The sequence below is a fragment of the Aquila chrysaetos genome, chromosome 10, assembly GCF_900496995.4.
Source record: "Aquila chrysaetos chrysaetos chromosome 10, bAquChr1.4, whole genome shotgun sequence".
Taxonomy (NCBI): Eukaryota; Metazoa; Chordata; class Aves; order Accipitriformes; family Accipitridae; genus Aquila; species Aquila chrysaetos.
Genome location: NC_044013.1, coordinates 22,475,231 through 22,484,307, shown reverse-complemented (window position 1 = coordinate 22,484,307; position 9,077 = coordinate 22,475,231). Strand labels below are relative to the sequence as shown.

The following is a 9,077-nucleotide window of genomic DNA, read 5'->3' as shown; positions in this document are numbered from 1 at the left end:
TGGAAAATAAACAGGGTTTTTTTTCTGATGCTAGCCATAAGAAAGGGGAATATCGGCAAGTACAACCAGATAAGGCATCTTCTGCTGTGTCTGTTTTAATACCACCTAGAAACAATGTAGAATTTGTAATTATTATTTGGGGTTTAATCAACCAGTGAAAGTAGAGGAAAATTATGTGGTAATATTCCTAGTATCTACTTTAATTGCTGATTGCTTGATTACTGCTGAAACTGATGAGGCTGAGTGTGATGATATTATCAGGAAGTTAAGCCTGAGAGCAAGAGATGAAAACATAATATTTAACATGAACACGATACACTGCAAAATAGCATGTCTGAGGGTTGAACTGAGTGACTCCCTGCAGAGATAATTTAAATGCTGTAAAGCCATATACGTAGAAATGCTGACGAATAAGATAACAGACAGCTGTCACGGTTTAAGCCACCCGGTAACAAAGCACCACGCAGCCGCTCGCTCACTCGCCCCCCCCGCCCCGGCCCCGGCGGGGTGAGGAGAAAACCCAAAGGCAGGCTCGCGGGCCGAGATGAGGACCGGGAGGGATCACTCGCCGCTTACGGTCACGGGCAAAAGACAGGCCCAGCGCGGGGAAGAAACAAGATCAATTTACTTTGCTACCGATCGAAGCAAAACGAGGGCGCCGGGAAGTGCGCCCGCCCCTCGGAACACCTTCCCCCCGGCCCTCCCTCCTTCCCGCCTCAGCTCCGCTCCCGGTTCTCTCCGCCTCCTCCCCCCGGCGGCGCAGGGCAGCAGGGGATGGGGGTCGGGGTCAGCTCGCCACACCGGGTCTCTGCCGCTCCTTCCTCCTCAGGGGGAGGAGGACTCCTCGCTCCTCCCCTGCTCCGCCGGGGGGTCCCCCCGTGTTCTCCCAGAGGCGCTACCGCCGTCACCGACGGGCTCGGCCTGGGCCGGAGGCGGCTCCGGCTTGGAGCCGGGGGAGCTCCGAGCAGCTCCGAGCAGGAGCCGGCCCGGCCGCCCCTCCCCCGATGACAAAAAAAAACCCCGAACCACACAAACCCGTAACAGCAGCCTCTGGAGAAAACAGAAACTGCTGTAATGCAATAGAAGAGTTACAGAAATCTGGGTGAGTGGCTGTGGCGCGATATCCAGACCAGTGGTTATGACATTATTAAAAGATTCCAAAAGGTCCACGAGACTTGGAGTGAGGTAATTTAATGGTAACTGTCCCAGGACGTTATAGGAATATAATGCTGAAATACACACAAGTCATCAAAGCTATAAAACCAGGGCTAACTTTGTCAGGCATTGGATAGAAACACCACATGACACTTGGAATGACGCAGGAACATGCACAAAGCAACTGAAAGAGGTGGCACCAGACTTCAGGTATGTGGTGGCAAAAAGCAGGCATGAATAACTTTTTAAAGGGGTTTCCTTCCAGAACTGTCAGCAGTTTCTTTAAATACTTAAGAGCAGTAGACTGAGACAGAAAACATCTCAGTCAGTAATTAGCAAACTGAAGACAGTGCTTGCTAAGCACTGGGGTATTGTCAGAAGGGACCTTTTGCTAGATGAAGAGTAAGGATTCTCTAAGGCATTCAGGCATGTAGCTGAGAAATCCGGCCAACATCAAACAATGGAACTGAAAGAATGATTCAGACCGCTGAAACTCTTGTGTTCTTAAAAGAAGAAAAAACCCTGCAAATGTACAGGGACTGAAACTGTTAGAGTGAAGAAGTAACCCTAGAACTGAAACACCTTATTCAAATATTACCTTGTATAAAATACTCCCATAGTTCAAATGTATAATAGCTTAGAAGTGCCTGAAACCCTCCTTTATGAGCAAAACTGACTGCAAACTTGTCTGTAGAGCAGTGACTTACCTCTTTCTCTACCCGCTCACTTGTGCTTATGTACTGTGCTCCATTGCTGTCATGGCTTTTGGGAGCGGTAGCTGGGATATGGCTGGTATTTTCAGTAAAGTCTTTGGGCTAACTTCCTGATTCTCATTTCTTGTGAAAGTATTACCTGTCGGATTAAACAGAAAATTGAATTAATTTATTCAGTAAAACGTAACTGATTGTGTATTATGTGTGTTAGAATTTGCCTGCAGGAGAGCCCCGATCCAACCCTTACCTTCTCCAGAGAATCTCCTATTCAAAAACTCTGGCAAACAGAAGGATGTGTAGTTGCTCCGACTCTGTGTGACTAGAAGTGAAGGAAGGGGAGGGGAAAAAAAAGCAACAACCCACCACCCAGTTGGAAACTGTTTGGGTTTTTTCGGAAAAAAAAAAAAAAAAAAAAAAAAAAAGTGGGAGGGAGGAGGAAAAAAAAAGCCAGGATGAGGATCAGGAGCTTGGAAATCTGAGTAAACTATAAAATTAGAACTGTCCTCCCTGGGTGACGAGGCTGTGTTTCACCATGACCTGTCCTCTAGAATTCAGGTTGTCAGTTTACCGCTTGGGGTTGAGGTCAGGCAGAGGACACTACACTGTTTTGACTACATATAATCATGGATTGTCTCAGTACCACCACACAGCTGGTGGATGCTAGTGAGCAAGCTCAGTTTTAGCGTCCATAGATGCTCGGTTACCATTTGGTTAAAGCAACAGAATTTTTGTTAGTTCATAGCTCATTCACTCTACTGTAAGGACATCCTTACAATACTTGCTGGAAAAGCAAATTCTGATGATACAAAGTAGTATTTACACGATGAGAAGTTCATTGGATGCATAATGGTATGTATAGGAGAAGGTAGATCCAATTGACGAGAATATGAACCGAGGCGATATGGTGGGACTGTGGGTAGCTCCAAGCCTCCTCCAAAGACAGTAGCTGCAGTTGCTCTGCCCTGCAAGTACTCAGTTTGTCTCCTCTAATTTAATCTTTAAAATCCAAGTGTATGGGGTTTCTGCAGAGAAGTTTTCAGGCTATTAACAACTTTTGAGTACATAGTCTTTTGTATTATAAATATCATAATGACTTTATCTCTAATGAAGTTGATTTCTTTTGTGTGTATAGACAACTGTTTTTTATTCTCCAAAGGAAAAACATTCTGTGAAGAAAACCAAATCCTTTTATTACATGGAGAACAGATTGACAATTCCTGAATCCTGACTCCTTTGTGAATTGCACTTTGTTCTGGATGGAGGTGGAAATGTAACTCCCCTGGCAAGCATTTGCTATCATGGTAAATCATTGTCTCCATACGGAGATTATTTTTCTGTAAAGTATGTATTCTGTTTTCTGGGTAGGGAAGGGCCAGATTTCTCTGTGTTGATGTTGGGCATTATGCGATCCTAACGTGCCCTAAAGTGATCTAGTGAACGACAGTCTCAGAAGTCTCACTGTTCCACATCTGGGGTCCCATAATTTGTCTTCTACTCTTCTGCAAACCATTCTTTTTCAAATGGCTGGTACTGGTTTTCTAAAAAGTAGGAAAATCATTATGATCGATTAGCTCTAATCTGATGTGATGCTGGTAGCTGGGAAGAACAGCAGCTTCTGTGTATTTGATGTGTAGCCGTCAGCTGGCAGGCCAACCACCGTGCTGCTGAGCATCTCTGGGTATGGTTTTTTAAAGAGCAGCAGTTGGTAAAGGCTCCAGTCTTCTGATCTGCAGCTGGATGACCACATCCCACATCACTGTGCAGTCTCAGTTAAAACTAGATTAATTCCTACTTCTTATGCCAAAAGGAAAGAAGATGGAGAACCTCAGTACTCTTCTAGGTGAAATCATACCAGTTAGGCAAAAGTACTAGTCTAGCTAGAAAAACGTGCCCACTCTTTTTGTGCTAGGTGTGTTACCTCTGTGGATGTGCAGTATCAAAGCAAGCAAATCTGGCTCCATGCTGCTATTTACGGGGCAGTGACCACCAGTCACCATGACCGAAGAGCAGAGGCCACACAGATAAGTAGCTTGGCGGGCAGAGCAGCATGACAACACAGTCAGAAGCTGGCTGAAGTATCCAGGGTTTCAAGTGGAACTGTGGGACTATGTGAACCACACATACTCTTTGAGGTGACTCCAGACTGCAACAAAAAGAACCTGCAGCCATTTGTCCATAAACCCTGCTGCCAAATGTTTCGTGTCAGCACCTCTACTTTGATCACCCAGTATTTGCTTAGGTTCTGTATAGACATGTCAAAGGAGGTGTCTGTAAAGGGAATTAAGGCATTCCCCAAATCTGCAGAATTAATTTTGGCATCTGTTTTAGGGATACGTGAAAAACTGATGTATTTGCAAGACGATCAGTTTGTAGGATTAAACAACTGCTCCTGCTGGTAGAGCAGAATGAGCCCCTATGACAGGAAAGGCTGATTAGCTGGGAGCTTCTTTGCTGGCAGCAAATCCAGGCGAATACTTCGCAAGTTATGAAATGACTTCACTTGGATAAGCTATACAACGGAACATGTTTGCTTTATCTTTTTATTGAGATTTGTGGAATTCTCCTTTGACAAGGACTTGAAATCGGCTTTTCTTACAAAGGGCTATGAGAACGTCCAGCTGTGCTTCCTGGTAAGTTAAGCACAAGAAGAATTTGCGAGCGGAGTCGCTAGCAGTAACCATTTTGCTTAGCTGCGTTAGATGTTTCTGCTATGCCTCCAGGGAACTAACCGGTGGCCGTCTACTCAAACGCTGGAAGCAGCACGAAGTTGGAAACACAGGGCTCTGATGCGGGGGAACTCGGACTAGCTGCCCGCTGCTGGTCCCGGAGCCTCTCGCTGCTCTCCCGCAACGGTGGTCAGGAAAGAAGCCGTCCTCAGAGGCCTGAAACCGCCCAGCCCCTCGGCGGGCGGCCCGAGGACCGCAAGTACGGCGGGCAGCAACGGGCGTCCCCTCCCCGCGCCCAGCTGTGGGAACGGCGGACGGGCCGTCCCCGCCGCGCTGAGCGCCGTCCCGTCCCGTGCCGTCCCGTCCCCTCCAGTCCCGCGCCGGGGAACCCGAGGGCAGGCAGCGGGGGAGCGCGGCCCGGGCAGGTTCCGGCCCAAGCTCCGCCGCCGCGCCCTCATGTCGCGGGCGGCACGGCACGGCACGGCACGGCACGGCGGGGCGGGCCCCGCTCCGCTCCGGGGCGGGCGGCAGGGGGCGCCGGCGGGCGGCGCGGCCGCTCGGGGGCGGCGCTCGCAGGAGTCGAGGCGCTCGGCGGGCTGCCGAGCCGGAGCCGTGGCGTGGCGGCGGGCAGCGGCTCCAGCTCTGGCACCGGCGGAGGCGCCGAGCAGGTGAGGGGGCGCTGCGGGCGGGGTGTCCCCGCGGGCGGGACGGCGCCCTGGGTGCGCTGCCGGGGAGCGCTCGGGCCGGTGCCCCGGTACGACCCGGCTGTATCTGCGGTGCTTCCTTCCCCCTCGTTAAATATTCGGCGGCTCCGGCGGGAGGCCGCTGCCGACGCCGGGGGAGAGAGGGGGCGCGGCGCGGCGCGGGCGTTTACGGCGCGGCTGGACCGGCTGCCCCGCGCCCGGCTGCGAGGGCCGGGAAGGGTCCGCCTCGGTCCCGCTCTGCGCCGCGCACCGGGGAGACCCGGAGCGGCAGAAGTGCTGCGGGCGGCGGCGGTCTCGGCCGCGCGGGCTGGCGGTCTGCGGCCGGCGGCGAGCTGCCCCCCGCGCCCGGCCTGGCCGCCTGCGCGGGGCCTCGGCGGCATGAACTTTGCCTCCGGGTTGGTACCCGCGGGCAGCCAGCCGGCTCTCGGCGCTCACGGGCTCCGTTCCGGGTGTGTGTGTGCGAGCGGTCCGCGCAGCTTAGCGCCTTCAGACCGCGTGTGCGTGCGTGCGTGAGCGCACACACGTCGTGCGAGGCAGGAGCCCGAGGGGGGCTCCTCAGTCCCTCTGCGGTGACCGGCTCCGTGTCTGGCAGCCTTGGCTGGCGAACCCAAGGGTGCTGTCGCAGAGGTGCTGTGCTTCTCCAGCGGGCTGCTACTTTGTCATCTCTTGTTGGTTGATACGCTGTGGCTGGAGTGGAGTAACTTACTTGAATTTGCCTTTTTTTGATGCCTGTTGTCTTTGGTGTGTCTGATAGCAGTCCCTTTCGTTGTATCTACTTTAACCTAAATATTTTTAGAGCCTTGAACGGGCTTCTTAGTGTATTTCTGCGCTGCAGGTTCCTGAAGATAATCGTGAACCTTTTGACAAGCATGGACTTTTCATCGGAAATGTGTTCTGACAAGGAGATCGTCTTGGCCTTCATGCAGAATGTTGCACTTAACCCCCCGCCCCCCAAAAAAAAATATCTGTGAAAGTCTTTTTAAAAATGCTAGGAAGTAAGGGGTTAAACAATGTATTTGTAAATACCATAACCTGATGACTTTACATAAAGGCTGGGACAATGGAAATGACGGGGTGGGAAGAGTGCATGTGATGACCTTATAAGCCTTTTATTTTGTCTGGCATTATAGTGTGAGATGAGCACCTAGTTCAGACCTTAAATTTTCTCTTCTACAAATATAGTTTCATGAGGATGAATAAACTACAGCGTAAGTGGCTCTATCCTTGACTAACTGCAAAAGCTGTCACATATAATAAGTTATTGTGCCAGTATTACAATAGTAATGGGATATTAAACCAACACATTTTGGCAGTAAGTAGCTGTAATACTTATGCCCTGTTTTGACGTCTGTAGAGGGAGGATTAGCTCAGACAGAATTTGTAGTGGGAGGGTGTGAGTGGGATGAAAAGCAAAAGCTGCTTAATTTTAATCTTCTCAGAAAGGTAACTAAAAGTAGCGCATGTGGTTAAAACACATATGCTCCTCTTTCTAATGGCTTTTAATTGTAGTCTCTTAAATATTTTGTCAATTCAGTAGTGCTGAAACATTAATTTTTATAAGATTCAACACATACTAACCAAGCTCCCTGTTCTGCAAAAAAGGAAGTATTGAGGAATAGCAGGGTCTCACGTGAAGGTCTGACAACAACAGAGCTATAAAACTGCATTGGTGTAACTAAACCTATGTATCTGTACCTATGTGCCTAAACAGAGGTGTACCTCTAATATTTAGTTATATTGTTTCAGTTTCATAATGGTGAACTTGCTTTTCTCTAACAGCCCTCATTAGTCTTTTGGGCTTTTTTTAGTTTAAAAAGCAGGCGTCTTGGAATGAATGCACACAAAAAGGAATGCTTCAGGATGTGGAAATCTACTGTCCCCCATGAAGTTTGCTTTCTCCAGTGGTTTTACAATGGGGTGTATATTTTTACATACTTCCCTCGCAACCTCCTTAGATGAAAGAAACCTTAAGTGTCCTGTGAGGTTTCTTCTGTAGGTGGTTGTTAATTTTCATAATCTCACAGGAGACCTTTGAAAACTAGACTTTGGTTGAATTTTTCTGCATGCCTTTTCTGCTGAAGTTGCAGATTTTTTTATTTTTTAATGTTTTTTTTTTGTTATAAAAGGCTTGTATCTTACGTGTATTTGCATATTATTGCCCGAAAGATGAATGACGCCTTCTTGTGATCCTAAGTGTGGCTTTTATCTGGATTTATGGTCAGTTCTAGTTGCATATTCTCTTCCTCTCCCCAAGTTTTTTATTTTCTTTTAACTAATAAACCCCCCCCGGTAATTAATATGCAAAAAACCACCGTGAGGTGTGTGTTGCTCAGAAACATACATCAAATGAGCCTAGGAATTAAATGTTAAGTCACCTGATAACATATGCTTTATGATCTAGATATGATTAGATTTATGGTTTATGGTGGCTGCTACAAAGGAGGTGGTGGTACCTTAATTGTTCAGGTGGGTGGAGTCTTCAAGGCTGCCTCTACCAAAACGATGAAGGTGCTCTCTCAAGGAGTATTGGGAGGCACACACAAAACATGCAGCTATGGCTTTAGGTGTTGAAGGAATAATTTGGTAAAGGTAGTATGAGAGGATTAAAGAAGATGGAGTTTGTTACAGGTAATACAGGAAGGTTTTGGGAGTTACTGGTAGATACACAAGATAGTTACTGGTAAGATGGCCAAAAAGACAGCATGGCAGCTCTACTGTGCTGGTAAGCACTTGACTAGCGCACACAAATGCTGCTAGGCAGCAGCCTCAAGGGTGAGGAAAGATTTGCTTAAAAAGAACCTCAGTGGTCCAAAAGTTGGACAAGCAGCACGGTTTGGGTCAAAACTGTTCAAGCAGTGCGTTGCATTTGGGAAGTGTTTGAATGTAGCCTTTAATCTTGACTTGCTGGGAGAGGGAGTCAGGAAGCGAGCTGTGCATTGATTCACATTCAGAAGGTTATATTTAAAAATATTCTAGCTTGGGTGGTAAATTATTTATAAAAATGAAAACTTAAATTGTGTAACAAAAAGGGAAGAAATGCCAAATGCCTGGCAGGAGACTTTAGATATAGATTTCATGCAAGATTTCTACTTGCATGGGTTTTAGTGTCGTCATAATTTTGCTGGAATTGTACTAACATATTGCAGTACTGATAAAAAGATTGTGCTTGAAAAGAATTTTTTTTCTTCTTTGAAATGCTTTCCAGAATGCTTTCCGTAAGGAATGCAGGCCAATGTATGGTATAAATTACACAGAAATAGAAATGGAAACAGTTGATCATAAAGCTACATATAGGATGCTGATGACTAAAGGTTTATGTAGCAGCTTTCCAGAAAGATACTAGAAATGTCATACAGACTGTGGAACACTTTATGTTCTGTTAAAATCAGGCTGTGCTTTGGTGAAACCCAAATGGAGTCCTTTAGGGCAGAAAGTTTTGGAAATTTGATTGTCTAAAAATTGTAGCAGAGGATACCTGAGGGTTGACTTATGTCTGTGCAGGAGCATGTGAACTTTGCCCATGTGGCTTGCTTTGTGGCATTGGGTTAGGTTAGAATTCAAAATTAACGTTCTTGTTTGTTTTGAAAGTGTTAGGTGGTCTCTGATTACAGCTGGATGAGGCATTTTCTTGCTCAGTGAAGAAATAAAGAGTGGGAAGGTGTACTGTGAGAATCGGTGTTTACGATTCTTTTTAAAAAATCAGATAATGTCGTTTTACTGTGTTCAGATAATGCCTGAATCATAAATGTAATAGTTCCTCCTAAGCAGCAAAAAAAGAGCATTTTTTTTTCATTGTGCAAAATGATAACAGGAACATTTGCCAGGAGGGCTGCAAAGGT

General features: G+C 47.2%; 1 protein-coding gene across 4 annotated transcripts in view; it reads left to right on the top strand.

The window, feature by feature from the left end:
• The first annotated feature begins 4,398 nt into the window (after nucleotides 1–4,398).
• The window catches only part of PXYLP1 (2-phosphoxylose phosphatase 1), a 63,734-nt gene continuing 59,055 nt past the window's right edge, over nucleotides 4,399–9,077 (top strand). Inside the window, exon 1 of one of the 4 annotated variants that reach the window (XM_030028711.2) lies at nucleotides 4,399–4,498. The gene's annotated coding sequence lies outside the window, so the exon portion shown is untranslated. Of the gene's footprint in view, nucleotides 4,499–5,095; nucleotides 5,203–5,743; nucleotides 5,980–9,077 lie in introns of those variants that run through there. The other 3 variants (XM_030028712.2, XM_041126826.1, XM_041126825.1) reach the window with 3 other exon arrangements.